The 19,498-nt window shown below is 46.7% G+C and overlaps 1 protein-coding gene across 3 annotated transcripts in view; it reads right to left on the bottom strand.

Moving 5' to 3' along the window:
* LOC119972490 (putative Polycomb group protein ASXL3) overlaps positions 1-19,498 on the bottom strand; it is a 411,440-nt gene that overhangs the window by 33,641 nt on the left and 358,301 nt on the right. The window lies entirely within an intron of this gene.

Here is a 19,498-nt window from a genome sequence, read left to right as displayed (position 1 = left end):
TCCACTAAAACTGTCCTTTTGTCTATTGCTGGAAGAAGCAGATCTCAGCCAATTAGTCAGCCCAGCATCTCTCCGAGCCTTCGAAGCATGTCTGAGGATGAGAGGGCTCATGAAGAACCATCACAGCTCTCATCTCCACCCTCCACCAGCACAGAGACATACACCATGATGGGCCGTAGCTCAATGTTAGACTTGAGGTCACTCTCTGGGAACTCTCTCATAGATATCCCACAGCAGTCGGAGGCAGACAGCCCAGGTATCGTCGTTCAAGAAAATTGCTGGAGTCCAGCCACCTTCTCAGTCCCAGCCGGATAGTGAACCTCAGGAAGTGGGTGTCAGCTCAATGATGAAGATGCCAAGGGAGGCAGAACTTTGACTGTCACTCATAGAGTGCATGATGGGGGACTCCCTCCACATTCTGTCTAATGTTGTGGGTCTGACCCTCAAGGCCACCATGGGAAGTTTGGCACCCACCATGGAGACTTTGGTTCAGCATATCCTGTCGGATTAGTGCTTGGCCATGCATTCCAAAACCGTACAATCTGGTGGGCACCATCAGGATGAAGGCCACAAGGCGACAAGGCACCTTGACCTCCCTCCAGATGCCTCACCTCCTGCAGGAGTCGTACCGGAGCCCTCTGGTACACACAGAGAGGATGAGTGCCAACCGGATAAGCCAGGAGCCTCCACTCAGGACACTCCAAGGATGTGCAACCACTCAGAGTCCCCTCTTCCAATGCCTGCACCCACTCCAGCAGTACAAGCCACCGAGCTTGCTTCTGCCCTTGAGTGGGAGACCCTTCTAAGGCCAGGCCTCTTCAGGGCTCGGGTCACCAGAGAAAGTCCATTTTAGTCATCACAGGCATCAGGACATTGAGGTCAGCAGGCAGCCTCCACCGCTGGTGCCAATGTCAGAGCTGCACCAAGACGTAGTGGTAGGGTTAGGAAAGTTAAATGTTTTGATGTCACCTCGGCATCACAAGTACTGTATCATTGTGAATAAATAGCACTTTTTGAAAACTATTCCATGGGCATGTGAATGTAATGGTCAGATTAAAACATTTTCATTTGGATCTTTGCAATCCTGTTATTCCGAGGTTTAACATTTCTCACACTTAGAGAGTCCCCGTTAAAGATCAACATTTATGTGATGTCAACCTCAGTGCAGAGATTACCATACCCTTGTGTGTCGTCAGGTCCCACGTCTGCACCGACCTTCCGAAAGCGCATTCTACCTAGGCGCACTCCCCCAGTCCTATCCTCATAATCCTTAGCATTGATCATGGCCAATCCACCTAACCTCCTCATCTCCATCTTCCAAGGAGGGCTCTTCCTCCTCCATTTCATCCTCTGGAAGGGCCTCACCTCTCTGTATAGCCAGATTGTGAAGTGCATAGCAAACTGCAATAATGCAGCAAAACTTCTTTAGTCCATACAGAGAGCCACCTGAGCAGTCCAGGCATCTGAATCGCATCTTCATTAGTGCTATGTTCTGCTCTATGAGAGAGTGTCTGGTGGCGTGAGCAAGGTTTTACTTTCCTCAGCTGGAGCCTGAGGGCAATGCAACGGAGTCATAAGCCACAAGTTTAGTGGGTAGCCCAGCAATGATCCCTGAAGACTCCCTGGCCCCTCAAAGATCGCAGACACCTGGGAGTAACTGAGGATGTAGGAGCATTGATCATAATGAATGGCGGAGCAGCTTGAAGGCCAAATGGCTTCCTCCTGCTTCTTTTAAAAAATTTGTCCATGGGATGTGGGTGTCGCTGGCTGGGCCAACATTTATTGCCCATCCCTGAGAACATTTAAGAGTCAACCACATTGTTATGGGTCTGGAGTCACATGTAGGCCAGACCAGGTAAGGACAACAGATTTTCTTCCTTAAAGGACATTAGTGAACCAGATGGGTTTTTACGACAATCGACAATGGCTTCCCATTTAATTTCACATTTTTATTGCATTCAAATTTCACTATCTGCCACAGTGGGCACCGGTTTGTGATAACCACAGCTCGAATGGTGCTGGCAAAAGCACCACACAGCGGTCTCCTGAAACACGTGCTCGTAATATTTTGACATTTGAACACCCGTTCCCACAGTGGTACTATACTGGCGGACTCCTCCCGGTACGGGCCTGGCACACTCTGCATCCAGAATGGCAGACCAATAGATAGCCTTTGCCTCAAGGGCCCTCACTGACAGTGAGACTCATAATGCACAGATTGAAAAGGAACTTCTTGCAGTAATCGTCACCTGTCAGAAATGTCCTGACTTCATATATGGTTGTCCTACAACTGTTGAAACACATCACCAGCCAATCATTACTACCTTAAAGAAGTCTCTCCACATTGTGTCTGCACGGTTGCAACACATGTTGCTAAAACTGCAACCGTACACTATCAGTGTCATCTAAAAACATGGTAAGGAACTGTACTTAGCTGATGCTCTCTCCAGAGCCTTCTTACCCACTTCAGACCAGGTGGATCGTGAGGAAGACATGGACATTATGGCAATAGAGGTGCTGCCCTCTCGTCGAATTCATACAGGCTGACATCACATGCAGCCAATTGCATGATGTCATAACGAGGAGTTGGCCAGAATCCTTAAGGGAGCTTCCCCATGAGCTCCGAACATTATTCTCCAACAGAGATGAACTAACTGTACAGGATAGACTAATAGTGCTAATCCAGCGATTCATTATCCCTGCTGCTCTTCAGAGGTTCTACGCCCAACAATAGCACCCTGGTTTGGAAGCAACCAGATAAAGGTCCAAGGAATCACTGTACTTCCCTATATGTATGCAGACACGGAAACGGAAATCTCTGAATGTGCACTATGCAATGCACTCAAGCTGCATCAAGCAAAAGAACTGCTGTATTTACACACGGTTTCAGACTTCCCATGGTCATTCACAGCAGCTAATATCTTCAAATGGAATGGGAAACAGCTCTTAGTCTTAGTAGATTCGTATTCCAGGTGGTTTGAACTCGACTACCTGCCAAACATGACGAGTGCCACAGTCATCAATCTGAAGAGACACTTGGTCACACATAGCATCCCACAGAGATTCATAGTAGATAAGGCTTGCTAATTCGTCTCCACGGAATTCCGTAACTTTGCACACACATGGAACTTTGAACTTATCACGAGCAGCCTCCTATATCCACAATCAAATGGTCTGGCCGAATGGCCTATCACTCCTCAGCCTGCAAAATGACAGGGCCTGCCCTGGTCCGCCCACGTCTCTTTTCCAGGCTCACCAGGACGATGATCCCGACTGCTAAGGCTCTGCTGCAGCCCAATCTTGAAAGCAACACGAATGATGCCCTCCTCAAACGCAGGTTGAGAAACAAAATGCACTGTAATCGAGATGCTCATAGGCTCTGCCCTAACCTGCACACCTTTTGACAGTAGGAGGAAACTGGAAAAAACCCACAGACATGGGGAAAACACCACACAGACACTCGCCCAAGGCCAGGATTCAACCTGGATCCCTGACTCTGTAAGGCAGCAGTGCTAACCAGTGTCACCCAAACAAACCACAAACTTCTGCATAAACGTCGAAGTGCAGCAAGTTCCCACCAATCTGAACTGAATTGTTGATGGGCCTGAAGGGGTTTTACTCAAAAGTGGAGTGGCCCTCAAGAACAGTAGTGCAGGGGAAAATGAAAACTACTTGTTTTCCTCCAAAGCACCACATAGATGGAAGTGTGGGAGGGGGTGGGTGTTGAGGATATATGGTGGAAGATTGTTCAAGGTGATGGTGCAGATTGAGCAAGCAGTTAAAAAGGCATTGGGATCCTGGGCTTTTTAAACAGAGGCACGAAGTACAACAGCAAGAAAGTTATGATTAGTCTTTGTAAAACGGAGGTTTTGAAAGTGTGGGTCATGAGTTGACCATGGTGGGTTGCAGGGTTGCAGATCGTTGTTGACATGTTCACGGAGCGATCACGGGAGAAGTGCCCAACGACCGCAACCGGATTTTAAAATTGAGAATGGCGGCCGCTTCTGCCTTCAAAATGAATATAAAATTAGGCTGGGTGCAGTCTTCTGGCCAGAAGTGGCAGAAAAGAACAGGTCAGGTGCCCTACATATACTCTTGACATCAAGCGCCCTCCATGTAGGTGCTTTTGGTGCCAAATCACCAGAGATGCTTCCATTTTCTAGCTGGTGGCAAGAGGTCTGTGGAGATGGACAATTTTCTCAAAAGTAAGAGTCAGCCAGAGACTCAAATAGGCAGTGTACCTACTGGACAGGATCTCACAACAGAATCTGCTGGAGAGAGCTGTTCAGGAGGGTCCATCCAGGGCAGAACAGAGCAGTGCTATTGCTAGCTCTGTGTAGAGCACCTGTGCCTCTGGTTAACAGCCCACAAAAAGGAAGCCTACCTCAGGAACAAAGCAGTATAAAGATGATTTCTTGAGGTATGGTTTTGTCAATTGTGCCAATGCAAATAAGGATGCAAAGCCTATGTGTGTTGTATGCAGGCAAGTATTGACCAATGAGAGAAGTTTCAGATTCTGAAAGAGAGGTGGTGGGTTGAGGTTAATACCCCAGAGTCATTTATTAATTTATAGCTGACTCCAAATGAAAAGACTAAACTGCTGTACCTGACCTGTGATACTACAATAAAAGCACGCCAAAAGCCTGAGGCTGTCAGTATTCTGGACCAGCACCTCCCAGGAGTATCCAGTGCAGTGTAAAGCAAGCATTTTGTTGCTATTGCCCTTCATGATGAACTACATGTGTGAAGTTGGATTTTCTGTTTTCATAAAGATGAAGATGGCGCACAGGAACTGGCTGAAAGCTACACCTGATACATGCATTTCCCTCTCCTCCTTTGAACCTGCTTCAAGTGAGATCATGAAGACCAAGCATGCTCCCCTTTCACATTAAAGTTAAGCGAACTTGGTGTGCCTCCTGAAGGTCGGCCGCTTGGCAAAAGTGGGTCCAGAGAAAAAAGGTTTGAAAAACACTGGGCGGGATTCTCCGACCCCCCCTGCCGGGTCGGAGAATTGCCGGGGTCGGCATGAATCCTGCCCTCGCCGTCCTCCGAATTCTCCGGCCCTCCAAAACGTGGCGAGGCATGAATCGTGTCACCCGCCTCGGAGAATGGCAGGGACCGGCGCGACTCAATGGGCCCCAGGGCTGCCCGAATTCTCTGGCCCGCGATGGGCCAAAGTCCCGCTGGTTTTTTGCCGGTCCTGCCGGCGTGGATCAGACTAGGTCCCTTACTGATGGGAGCTGGCAGCGTGGGCAGGCTCTGGGGTTCTGGGGGGGGGGAGGCGCGGGGCGATCTGGCCTCCGGGGGTGCCCCCACGGTAGCCTGGCTCGCAATCGGGGCCCACCGTTCTCCACGGGCGGGCCTGTGCCATGGGGGCATTCTTTTCCTACGCGTCGGCTGTGTCAGCCTCCGTCATGGCTGACGCGTAGGTGTACCACCCGCACATTCTCGGACTCTCGCCGGCCGGCGGACTCCCTTCGGCGCTGGTTGGCGTGGCACCAAAGACATTCCACTCCAGCCGGCGGGGCGCAAACCACTCTGGCGCTGGCCTAGCCCCTGAAGGTGCGGAGGATTCCGCAATTTTGGGGCGGGCTGACGCCTGAGTGGTTCACGCAGCTCCGTCCCGCAGGAAATCCCTGCCCCCCCTGTAAAACCCTTGGGGCGTGATTCTCCGATCCCCGCGCCGGGCGTAAATCCCACCACGCTGCTCCAAAGCTGGCTGCCGAATTTTCCGGCGCCGAATTTCGGCCGGGGGCGGGGATCGCGTCGCGCCGGTCGGGGGCCCTTGGCAGCGGCCCCCTCAGCGATTCTCCGGGCCCCAATGGGCTGAGCAGCCACCCATTTTCGGCCAGTCACGCCGGCGTGAAATAGACAAGGTCCATACTGGCGGGACCTGGCTTGGAGAGTGGTTAGTGGGGTCCTCGGGGGGGGGGGGGGGGGGGCGCAGAGGGCCAGGATGACCCCCACGGGGGCCTGCTCTGCGATCATGGCCCACAGGCCTGCGGGCGGGCCTGTGCCGTGGCGGCACTCTTTCCCTCCGCGCCAGCCTCTGTAAGGCTCCGCGATGACCGGCGTGGAGATCAAACCCCCTGCGCATGCGCAGGAAACACGCCAACGGTTCTGCGCATGCGGCAGAACATGCTGGCGGACCTGTGCATGCGCCAATTCGCGCCGACCAGCGGAGGCCTTTTGGCACCGATTGGCGCGGCGCCAACCCCTCGAGCGCCGGCCTAGCTCCCGGAATTGCGGAGGATTCTGCACCTTCCGGGAGGCCCGACGCCGGAGTGGTTCACGCCACTCTTTGGCGCTGGTACGGGCCACCCCGCCGATTCCAGGAGAATCCCGGCCTTGGTTTGGCCTCAACTGGGGTATTGTGTTCAATTCTGTGCACTGCATTGTAGGAAAGATGTGAAGGAGTTTCAGTTACATGGGCAGATTGTTGCTCCTCAGAGAAGGTTGAGAGGTTTAATAGAGGTGTTGAAAATCATGAGGTATCTGGAGAGACAAACTGTTCCCATTGACAGTAGGGTTGCAAACTAGAGGACCTACATTTAAAGTGATTGGTAAAGGAACCAAAAACGACATGAATAAGAACAGTTTACATAGCAAGTGGTTAGAATCTGGCTACCTGAGGACCTGATGGGCGGAGGTTCAATTGTGGCTTTCAAAATGGAACTGGATAAGGATCAGAAGGCAAAGAAATTGCCTCTTAATTGGAAAAAAATAATTGGGTACTCTAAATTTATAAAAAAAACACGTACAACATTAAATGGCATTTGCAGAGTGTTGTTGCAAAGGTTTGAGAAATTATTTAAGCAGGTACCAACAATTAATGATTTGTGACATATTGAAAAGGGACCATGCTGTAGGTGATAGCATTTTAATTGAAGCCATGAGAAAGATGCAGATAAAATGTGCAGTGGACTTCTTTGCATGGTAAGAAAAGATGGGCACATCTTTAACCATTAATTACACTTTGTAGGCAGGGTGCAGCTTGAAATGCCTGACATTTGTCTTTGATCCTTCTCTCCTCCCAATCCCAGGAGGGGGGTGGATGGTGGATCCCCATGGGGAAAACCCACCACTTCACTAGATCAGCCATCGTTACAAAATTGCACTCTGGCAATTGCTGCAAAGGCTTCTGAATATCTAAGTGATAACAGAAAAAGTGGCAAAGCAAAATAATTCAAAATTGCCTTAAATTTGGCATTCTTATTACTGGGCTCTTTAAACTTACCTCTCACCCTGGATATCCAGTTTATATTTTGGTAATGAATCAAAACAGCATTAAATTAGCAGATATTATGGAAAGCTCTGATGGAAGGTCACAGGCATTAACTTTGTTTGTTTCTCCACAGATGCTGTTTGGCCTGCTGAATTTATTCAGACATTTTCTGTTCATATTAAGGAAAATTATGGTCATTCATTATGCAGTAGCTGCCATCATTTATGTGCATCCATCCACAAACTCATGGATGTTTCCTGCACACATTAAAATTCATGATGCCAGATTGGATCGTGTTAAAATGAATGAGGATCCAGCCTAATAGGCAGTGATCTAATTTTCTGATTGGTTAAACCTACTTTACAGCCAAAAATATGCTTGACTGATCTGAAAACCTACCTTGATATGTCTGAAAACCTATTTAATTACTTTATTGAAATTTACTGGATAGTGCCCAATTGTATAATTTAATCATGGGTAATTAGACTGTTGTGTTACATGAGAAAATAACTTTAGGACAATGCACTGTGACAGACAACTACTTCACATTGGGTGTAGCCAGATAATGCATCTTCTTTTTAAAGCATTCACTTTTCCAGATCACCTCGACAGATACCTGTATGTCCTTCATTTTCTCAGTAAGCTGTGAAGCAAATGAGCTCCAGAAAAGTCAATGTGCCTCCTTGGTGGGCATTAACTTCCTACAATGGACATCAATACCTTTGCTTTGTTTCCAAACTGATAACAAATACAACTTTTTCTTTGTAGTGCTCATCATGACATTGGTAAAGAGCACTTATACCCAGAAAATAAAATCCAAATAGGCATTTATCCTTTTAAGACCTGTCCGGGCAAAAAAAATATGTTTGGCATGTTTTAAAGTGACGTTTCCATAAATGACAATTCCTAATCCTGTCAACATCAGAGGCAGAAATTGTATTCTCATTTTGGAAGACAAAATAGGCAGGGTAAAGACAAAAAGAAACAATACATTCTGAACTAATCTCTTCTTTCCAATTTTTTTTGTACAGATCAATGGTGCAACAAAGGTTACAGTTGCAGACCTATACTTCCCTATCGCCTAGGCAACTCTAACTCCCGATTCCCCAGCCCAGGAAAGAAGATTGTACAGAACCTATGATAAATAATCAGAAAAGGAAGCTGCAGAAACGGTTTTTAAAAGAATATTCAACGAGAGAGCATTTTGAAGAACTCCGATGAATGCTTAAGTATGAGGTATAGTCAGAATAGTCTTAGAAGCATTAGATAATGCCTCATAAGTTGGATTACTTCGATGGGAATGGAAAATTGAACTGTAAAGTGAACATGTTTCGGTGAACTTTCCATGATTTATGTGAGAAAAGGAGAAAGTAGAACAGGATTTCTGCTTAGTCAAATGACCAGACCACGAGGCTGAGGCCTAATATATGGCACAAAAATTACTTGTTTTTGGGGACTTGATGGTTAAGGCAAGATATCTGGCAGGGATTTAAAAGCCTGAGGATGCAATTTTTATTTAATTGGGGATATGGAGCCTCGAACCACTGGAATACCACAGTTAACTGATGACTCCTTATAGGTGCTGTCTGGCACCCAAGAATAGCATCCATATAGGTGGGCAGTATACAGTGCATGGGAGGCAGAGTTGTGTATGACTGAAAGCGTATGTGCTTATCATACTTTCTACCACTCAATTCTCCAAGAAAATGACACAGTTCCTGGTGGATATAAATGGTGATGTAAAACTCATCATGACTTCTTAGGTCAAACCAAATGGACCTTCTGGTCTTTTCCTGTTTGGCTTTTTCATATGTTGGGACTCAGATTCTCTGCTTACATCATATATAGAAAAGTTAAAGGACATTAATTCCTGGAATGCATCTGCAGATGTTATTTTAAAATTCATCAGACTAGAGGACACAGAGAGGACTGATGATATTGGAGGCCTTTTTTAATCAGGGCGGGTACCATTCTTCTGATTCTCCTCTCAATCTCCTCATGTGCTCACTTGCTGTCTCACAATCCCATATGAGCCTGCCTGATTTTATGCAATAGATATTTGAAAAGGTTTTATGCAGTTACATACTAACAAATGATGCTCTTCACTTTATAGAGTTGTATCCTAGGAAGCGGTGCTCCACTCATTCCTCCTACTCGAAGGAACCTTTTGGAGTCTGGAATATTTTGTGAGGTGGGATCATTTTTAGGTGCTGGCCCGCTTTCTGCCACATCATGCGTCTGGCCAATTCGCAGGCCGTCTCTGTGTTCACTGTCTAATGAGGGACAACAGGGAGGGGGTTGGGTGGATCAGGAGGCAGGAAGTGGATACAGTGCAGTACATTGCTAGGGTGGCGAACAGCCCTCATAGTGTTACCAGTGACAGTGCTTCTGAAGGCCAAGCAGCAGGAGGGACAACAACATAATGGAGGTGCTAGCTTTATCAAGGGAGTGGCTGCTACTGCATCAATCCTAGCACTACTGGAAGCATCCATTTTCAGGTGATCCTGATGCAATCGTAAGCCTCTGAAATGGGAATATATTGGCTTTGGCATTTTCTGCTGATAAACATTAAAAGTCCTTGAAATCTCATGCAGCTCCGACCTCCCACTTTGCAACCACTTTCTCTGAATGCTGGGGTGTTGACATAATGGGAGCCTTTGTGACACAGGATAAATTACCTTGTAGTGGGAAATTGCTGATAATTGCGCCCTCAATTACCTTAAATTGGCTTCCCCTCGCAGATGCAGGAGTTGCTGGCATCGGTCCCAGCCTGCTCCTAGGAAAAGCAGCCGGAGGTGGAAACATGTCAGTAAATTGACCAAACGATTTTCTATTCAAAGATTCCATTCTCCCCCCCTGCCTAGCCATCACACTGCCCCCAAACCCACTTCTAAGGGGCCTGGGAAAGTCCTCCCTCCTCCCCTGCTTCCTCCCCTGTAATAGCCCCTCAGCAAGTGAGTTACCAGGCAGATTACGATGTGGAGGATCAGATAGTAATGGGTTAATTAATCTTACAAAATGGTATCATGGCTGTGCTGGGGAGCAGATATTCACCATTTCTCTCTCTCTCTTGCATGATAATAAATCAGTGATTGTGTAATAATTGTGTGTCGGACTTCATTGAGTCACACACATGACATCGACAAATCCTTCAATTTTATAAGATATTCTGCTGTCTGAAAATGTTCATTCTTTTCTTCTTTGTTTACAGGGAAAGTGCTGCCCTGTCAAACAGTGCATTAACCACCTTTACGATATATCTGTGAACTGTAGGCTGATTGAAGTTACTGCTGTAACAGTTTGTAGTGAGCCACAGCATAAAGGTTCAGGTTGTGATGACCTTGTCAGCTATTGGCACTGCCGTTCTGTGGTGGAGACTGTTTCGGGTAACAGCACAAGTCTGTCATTGTTGCTCATGTGAAGTCCACGCCACAAAGACAGTTTTCCTCAGACTTGCCAAGGTAGATGGTATGTCGCTGGATCTGTGAATAATAATAGTTGTGGATTGTCCATCGCAGCAGGGATGTCATTTGCTCGGAATAGACATTTCCAGCTCTTCTTCTTCAAAATAACACAGAACAAAATGGGAGCTCCATTAAAATGCTCAAATTATAATTGCAGCAATTAAAAATATTTGAGCAAATTACTCTTGACTCAAACCCTACAAAATAGCTGGGCAAGAAATGATACAAGGCGTTGCTGGTTGAATTTACAAGTAAAATCACCAGTCGCTCCTTAAATGCTGAGTTTTCTTTTTCAGGCAGCACACAGGAACCCTTACTGAGGACTTACTTTATATTGCTGACAGGAGCACAGTAAGATTCTGGCAGAAGTCATGGAACAAAGCAAGTGCACTGAATTGCATCACAGTAGGATTAATTGTAATAATGTATTGAAGCAGTTGTCCATTTTTAGTAAGAAATGTAATTGCCACTACCTCCATGCCCATCTCCTGATCCCCATCCCACTTAATGCCTGTATGATACATTTTACATGGAAAGCAACCAATGGGTACTCGGATGAATTTTATGACTCTCCCACTATTGGTGGCAATTGAAAAATATACCTGAAATTTGAATTGGGTTTGAAGTTGATGCAGCAATGATACTCTGTGTCAATCCATGATAGCTTTGGGTCTGAAATCAGCTGGCTCCTATACCAAGAGAACAGGTCGAAGTGGAAAGTAATAGGAAGGGACAGCTTGCATGTCCCAGCAGCGTTATGGGATATTTTTGGGGTTCCAGAATGAGTATTTCTGTTTCTGATGAGCCCATATAAATGAAAATGGCAAGTTTTCTGGATCCTCATTTATACAGCCCTTTAATGAAGATTGGTTCGGCTGCTCAACATCTGGCACAACTAAATGGATCAAACTCTGTCATTTTGTACCTGAATTGCAGGGTTTTAGAACCTGTGGGAACCCAATTTCTGTATTTAAGGAGCTTTATACATTTTTCATATTGGTAAAAGAAACACTATTTCCAAAATGGCAATTTTAAAAAGGCCAAGCACTCTGCTGTACAGAAGAGGCAGAAATCATCCATCAACATATTAAATTGTCTTGGTGCAGAATCCGGAAAGATTACTGAACCCAGTCTGAAACCATCATTCAAAAGGCTCCATATACAATTAACTTCCCTTTAGGAATCTGAAACCATTCACCTACCCTCCTTCTTTGTAACTTACTTCTCTGTGTATGTGTTTGTGTATCTTTTGAATGCATATGTGTGTGCGCGAGTTGGAGTTTATTTAAAATAATTTTTACAATTGGGTGTTAAGTACAATAAATGCTATTTCCTTTTCTTTCAAAACGTACAAGAAAACCTGTGTACAGGAAAACCTGTCTCAGTGTATCTATTCCAGTCACAGTATTTAAACAGTTAAACATTCACTGAATTGGCAAACAAATTATTTTAAAGCATCTTCTGCAGCCGGCCAAGTGGTGGGAAGAGAGAGGAGTCATTCTGCCCTTCCTCACCTGGCCGTAACAATCACATAAACATGTCAAGGCACACTTCTAACATGCAATCATCACACATAGGGCATCACATTCTGGTCTTGATTGGCTTCAGATATAATTATTGTAATCCTGGATTGAGGAGATGTGGAATGTACAAATTTGAAGTGTGCAAAGCAGCTAGCAAACCTTTAATGGGAAACTATTATTAACCAATCCTGAATAACCGGGAGAACCTAAACATGAGAGAGTGAGCCAATCAAATCATTCCAAAATGCGTTTCTAATTTCTTTATTTGTTATTAGCATTTTCTTTAATTTCTGAAATTACTAATGTCCAAAATATGAGTTGTAAATACATTAAAATAAGGCCAGCTGACCCTTCCCTACCCTCCTCCACTCATGTGGCGGCTGGCTCTTGCTCATTCAGTCACCACAAAGTAGTGTAATTGCTGCAAGAAAGAGAAGAATCACAGAACCATATAGCACAGGAGGTCATTCAGCCAAATCGTACCTGTGTCAACTCTGAAAGCATTCTTCAAAATAACCCAATTCTAATATTTCTTTGTATATAAAGTTCACCTTTTCAAGCTACTGTTGCTTCCAACACCCATTCAGGCAATGAATTTCAGAATGTAGCAACTTGCTGCATTAAATAAAACCTCATCTTGCCTCTGGTTCCTTTCCAATGAATTAATAAAAAGAACTAAAACAAAACAATGTAAGGAAAAAGTTGATAAAAGGAAAAGGTTAAAAAATAAAACAAGTCAGGAAAAAGGACAAAATAAAAGTACAGCCAAGAGAAAGTATTGCAGCATAAAAACTACAACTGAATGAAACAGAATAAGAACTGCAGCATGCAGCTTTTCATTTCATTTTCATTATGGTACATCAAAAGGGTACCAAGGAGAGAAGGAAGAAACCAAGGGTCAGGTTTAATGTGAAGGAGGTGGAAATCCTGCCTCTCCTGGCCATGGAAGTCCCAAATGGCTTATTGTGACCAGAGTGTTAAGTGGCCGCACTTGGGGTCCCCCCAAAAGCTGTTATGTTTCTTCCCTCTCTGTTTTCAAAAGTCTTCTCAACAAGTTTCTCCTCTGTTTCTTTGGCCTATCCCCTAATTCCATTGCCTGCTCTTCTCTAACTCTCAATTTCCAATTATTGGCTGTGCTCAATGTAAAATCTGAAATGTCTTTTGAAAGACAGGAATAATACACGTAACTTTTTGCCTGTAAAGAATAAACATTTCATAAAGACAATGGGTGGGATTCCCTATACAGCGATGCTGGAATTGCGAAACGCACTTGGACGGAGAATTGTGCGTGAGCCGAAAGTCGTGGCCAACACCAGGCACCTGATGGAATGCCATGCTCCTCGACAATGGAGTGAATGTATTCCACTCTGCACTTACAGAAAACGGCGTTGGCTAATCATTAACGGGCCCGATCCGGTATTCTCCGGGGCTCCCACGATGCTCCATGTCCGCCAGGAGAAATTACCGACGCCGAGGTTTACTTGTGATTTAAAAATCGGGATATAGACGTTGTGGCTGCTGAGGGAGAGAGAGGAAGTAGGTCAAGTTCCCAGAAGCGCGACCGTAGGCTGCGAGGGGCGATGGGGGGCTGTTTGGCACAGACTGCCATTGCTGCGGCCTGAAAGGCTATGCAACCCATTGACCATCCACCATGGCCTCTGGTTGCATAGAGCGACACTGGCCATATGGGTGCCCCCACTCCAGCCTCCCTCCATCCCACCAACCTCCCCACCCCCCACAACTGGGCGTCACCCATCGGTGGGACATCATGTGGCTCACCAAAGGCAACGACCATAGTAGCCCCCACAAGATGGTGTGCTGGACGGGGCCACAGATTGTACCCCTGGAATGGACAGGGCTAGCCACTGGTAGCCCTGCCAGCAGGGACGGGTGCTGAGGCCAGAGGCCCCTGCGGTGCCGGTCACTGACGGGGCCAGGGGTGTGGTGCGTGAGGGCAGAATGCCGGGGTATGCCTGGGGATGGGGGAGAGGGGGCAGGGGCCACAGTGCAGGCCGGGTCCACCATGTAGCCCGCTGGACCTGGTCGGCACAAGGGTATGCACCATGCTAACATGTCTGCCTTTCACTCCTGCAGACAATGGACTTTGGAATTCAACCAGGAATGATGGCCTTCATCCTGGCCACAGCAGCCCTGGGGGATGCACTGAGGCTGAACGAGCAGAAGCTGCCCGAGGAGGACTCTGACCACAGAGAACCGGCCACCCAACAGGCCAAGGAGGAGGTGAGAAGGAGGCATCGCATCAGGCCCCTTGCGTACAGGCAGCGCCTGCTATTCAAAGACCTGCCGGACCGGGCATACCGTCAAAAACTCTGGCTGAGTAGGGGGACTGCACGACTTATCTGCCGGATCATGGCGCACCTGACACTGCGGGGATATGTGAGAGGACACCCGCTCCCGGTGGCTGTCAAGGTGATAATCGCCTTGAACCTTTTTGTCACGGGGTCCTTCCAGGCGCCGAGTTGGGACCTATCAAGAATCTCACAGACCTCGGTGCACAGGTGCATCTGCGCAGTTACTGAGGCCTTATATGCCCAGTCGGCACAATATATCAGCTTCAATGTGGACGAACCCACCAGGAAGGCCGGGCAGTGGGGTTCTGTGTCTGCATCTCCAATATCGATGGGACTGCCCTTTCCAGAAGCCCGAGATCCTTCTGGATGCAGCTAGTCCCTGGGGTCAGGCGGCCCTCCGACCGTCCGCCCCGCGGGAATTCCCATCTCCATCTGATGAACCGCTGCAAGTGCCGAGAGCCTCTTTACTAACATGCCCAACCAAGGTCAGTGTCCCGGAGATGGTGGAGGGTGTTGGTGACAGCTGTGACGGAAAGTCAGTGTCTCCGGGGTGGCGTTTGGAGGCTCCCTTCGCTATCCGTTTCTGACTCCTCACTGGAATCTGCTTAGGGTTGGGATCAGTAGCAGCAGAAGGGCCTGCCTCATTGCCAGTTGATCCTGCAAGACACAAGACATGACACAAGATTGGATTGCGAGTTGGGGTGGTGGGTGGTGAGGGGGTGGTGTAGGGGTGGTGAGGAGATGGTGTGGGTGTCGTGCCACACGCTCCACCGCAATGTGGGCTCACTTGGTTACCCGATGCCAACCTCTGCCTCGGTGACTGCCCTAACTGATTAGGTCCAGTGCGCACTGCTTTGCCTTGGTGAGGGACCATAGGTCCAGTGATCCCACTCCAGTCCCCTATCTCTCTTTGTGGTTATGCACCACCTTCTCTTGGGGGAGGGGGAGGAGACACAAAACACACAGAGTTAGGTGGTTGGAGGCTTGCAGCATAGGTGGTGGGCAGCTGGTGGCCTTTGTGAACAGTGCACCTGGCCGAGGCGGGCGGCATGGGTGCTGGCATGTGGTGCAGGCTGGGGAGCACGTACACTGCCAGTGGGGTTCGGTCACTCTCCACGTGGAGGGGCAGGGGTGGTTACGGCGTGTGGGATGGGGGTGGTGCCAGGGGTGTGGTGATATGTCTGTGAATAATATTGTATATAATTGGCAATGGAACCTCCAACCAGCTGGTGGCGTCAGACATCGGCCACATGATGTTAGACTCTCGCCAGTTGGTAGTAAGGCGTACAACAGGAGAGTCGCACATAGGGTAGTTCCAGGAGAGTTCAGAGAACTCAAATAGTAACCAAATCTGTATAGTATTCTGTTTGTTATCTTTCCACGTGTTCATCAATAAACCATCATTCTAGTTAAGTCACCAGCAGTTCTGTGTGCATCATTGCAATGGCAAGGTCATAGAACACAACAAGGGGTACGGTGCTGGTTACTCACCCTGGCCGCCCTGAGGCAGCTTCTTCCTGCACTGCTGTCTGGTCCTGGCGGTAGAGACCATGGAGCTCATGACCTCCGTCACTTGAGCCCAGATCTGGTGTACGACAGTGGGTAGCAGCCGCCTTCTCATGTCGGGGAACAGGGTGGCATGCCTCTCTTCCATGGCGCCGAGCAGGGGCTCAAGCTCTGTGTCCGCAAACCGGGGTGCCGGGATGAGTTTGTGTGTGGAGAGTGGAGTCAAATCGGTCCTTACTTATTTCAGAAATAATGTTGAAATGCTCTTTTCTGTTTTTGTGCAGTTTGCTTACAACTTAATGCAGTAAAATTTTTAACAGATTCAGACATGGTAATGTTGCAGGATTACAAAAAACACTAATCACAACTGTTACGGGTAAAGTAAACAGAACTGTAAATAAAAAAGAAAAATGTTTCTCTTAATGTTGCAAATTTAGAAATTGTATTAATAAAATATGATAAATGATCTTTAAATCTATTTCTTTTTGCATTCAGGGGGGTTTTCAGCAAGATTTATGATTTAGATGAACAATATAATTGTAATTTTCAGCATTCCCTAAAATCCTCCAAGAGTGGAGGAAGTGAGGAAACCCAGGTTAATGAGGCAATGAACATTATGCTGCCTTAATCCAAAAGCAGTTAGAGTTGAGGATTTCTTCTTTTTTAGAAAATTTAACTGGGCTACAAGATATGTAATTTGTTATTGCCGATTTCTCATTTATCACACATTATGCATCAGGGATGGATTAATGGAATGAAATGTGTCTCGATACTTGTACTCTGATTGTTGTGTATAGCTTTGAGTAAGACCGACACGTGCTCAGTTGCGGACAGCTGTTGTTGAACTAACTTTATTTACACCTCCCCAACAGAGAGAGCAGTAGAGAGGGCTCGACATTACACTTCATCCCAAGTTCAAAAATAATTTATACATTAAAATCTAAAATGTACGGAATTTCCCAGAACACAATATGCCTAAACTAACATCAAGGAGAATGAAAAATGACAATTGAGAAGAAAAGCTATATAAAGTTCAATAAAAAATTGGATGAGAAATGTCTTCTACTTGAAGTCATGTAAGCTTTTGGCAATGCTTTCAGAAAATGTTTACAACCTCTTAATCACATGGAATTGAACGGAGACATGGGCCGGAATTTTCCGTTCGTTGCGATTCCCTTTAGCTGCCAGCAGCGCAGCCCCGCCAGAGGGCTTTGCGCAGTGCAGGGTGATTACAATGGGAAATCCCATTGACAATCAGTGGGCAGATAGAATCTGACCCACACCTTCCTCCCACCCCCAGTGAACGGTGCCAGGCCGAAAACACGTGGCTGGCAGACTGGAGAATCATTCCCATGATCTGCTGCAATTCTACCTGTACACCATCTAATGTAATTTCTGTTTGACATGAGATTTTCCAACCTGACTTATCTAAAATAGCATGATTTTGGCTCTGCTGGTATGAACTGTTGCACAAACAGGCACAGTTATGTTACTGTTGTCCCCTTCTTTAAATGCTTTTAAAGAATAAGGATGATTCATTCTGTGTTCTTCTATGAGACTTTTTGATGACATCATAGTTCAGGGCATCTGGCTGCAGCTCTATCTCCATCTCACACCCCTCTTGAATATTCCGTTTCACGATCGCTGATGGGTTGTAGAATCATCCCTGTAGTGTTCAATTCTTTAACTGATCTGTGTTTGATTAGTCTATTCACAGATCTATGTTCACTATGCTTGATTGCTTAAGCTTGGATGAAGCGTCTGAGCTAAAGTCAGCAGTAGTTTCCAGAGTGAAGACTTGAGAAGCTGAGCTGTGAACATGCGTGTGGAAATCCTGTGATTGCTGATATATTTTAACGCACTATAAATAAACCTGCTGTAGATTTAGAACTAGCATTCTCTCTGCATTGCTATGAAATAAATCAGGTATATAAGATATAGAACAAAGAGACAAATACATTTAAAAAAATTGGCAATCAGGATGGTTGAGAATACTTTCATGTTAATGCTCCAGAACCATTTATTTCATTGCCCAGGGATCATCACATATCATGGGATTGATGAATTTTGGGGTTAAAGACCTACTTCCTCGCCATAGAAATGGACAGTACGATGTAGCAGCCACTTGTAATAAGATACTTGTACATTGTACACTATCTCAAGGCAGAAGGCCAGTGAATATTCGAGTAGCTCACAGATGAGGCATTTAATAGAATTGTACGTATTCTTGGAAAAATACTTCAGGCCAAAGAAAATAATGATATTTAAACAATATGGGCCTGGACCTTCCTCAAAGTGGCAATCGTCATCGGATTGCAGTCCATTTTGCAGTAAAATCCTGTACCATATGGTCCATCGGAGAATGCTATTGCGACGGAGTAGTGTTGGGGAAGACTGAACACCTTCCCTTTTTATGGCACTGGCTGCATAATGTAAGTTTAAATGTCCAGTGTGAATATTAATGAATGGATGAATATTAGTGATTGGGAGAATGGCTGAAAAGGTGATCAGATCAGTGAATGGGCGGGGTGAGTAGGTGGGTGAGGGAAGTGACTAAGTGGGCAGGCTGGGTGAGGTTATTGGGCAGGGTGGTAGGGACATGAGGTGGCAGTTGGGTAGCATGAGATGAAAGAAGGTGCATGTGAGGGGTGATAGGTAGAATGATCGGCAAGTGAACAGGCTGGCAGGTGGGAAACATGGTGGGAAGCAGGTGGGGTGGCTGGTGGTTTGAGTGGCAGGTGGGTGAGTTTGGTCAAAGGGTTGTCGGATTGGGTCAGGAGGGGTAGTCAGGTCAGGTTCTAGTTAGGTCGGGTCAGAGGGTCGTCAGGTGGTGGGGTAGTCGGGTCTGGTTGGAGGGTAGTCAGGTTGGGTTAGGAAGGTAGCCTGGTGGTGGAGGTAGTCAGGTATAGTTGGGAGGGTAGTCATGTGATGGGTTCAATGTGGGTGAGAGAGGTAGTTTGGTCAGTTTGGAGGGTTGTCATATGGTGAGGTTTAGTGTGGACGGAACGGGTTGTTGGGTCAGGGGACTGGGGAGTAGTCAGGGTTCAGGGCATAATTGGGAGGTTGGTGGAGAGTCAGAGGGTTGGGATTAGTCAGGGGGTTGAGGGGGGAATCGGGGGTCAATGTGACTGAATGGGGGTTGGTTCTGTAGATACCCGGGAGTTAGACTAGGATTAATATGTCTAACATTTCCTGGGAAACTCAGAGTCGGAGAATTTTGCAGAGTCCAGGGAAACAGCGGAATTGCCGATTGGAAGTTCAAACCTCCCGGGTAATTCCCTCGGAGTTAGTGGGCTGGGACTTCCACAGGCTCATGACACACATCTTGGGTAAATGTCTGGTCTCCAATCTAGATACTGGAAGATCTGGGTCATACATTCATAGAACATAGAACATAGAACGATACAGCGCAGTACAGGCCCTTCGGCCCTCGATGTTGCACCGACATGGAAAAAATCTAAAGGCCAT

This window comes from Scyliorhinus canicula, chromosome 10, assembly GCF_902713615.1.
Source record: "Scyliorhinus canicula chromosome 10, sScyCan1.1, whole genome shotgun sequence".
NCBI lineage: Eukaryota > Metazoa > Chordata > Chondrichthyes > Carcharhiniformes > Scyliorhinidae > Scyliorhinus > Scyliorhinus canicula.
This window is presented reverse-complemented; position numbering and strand designations above follow the sequence as displayed.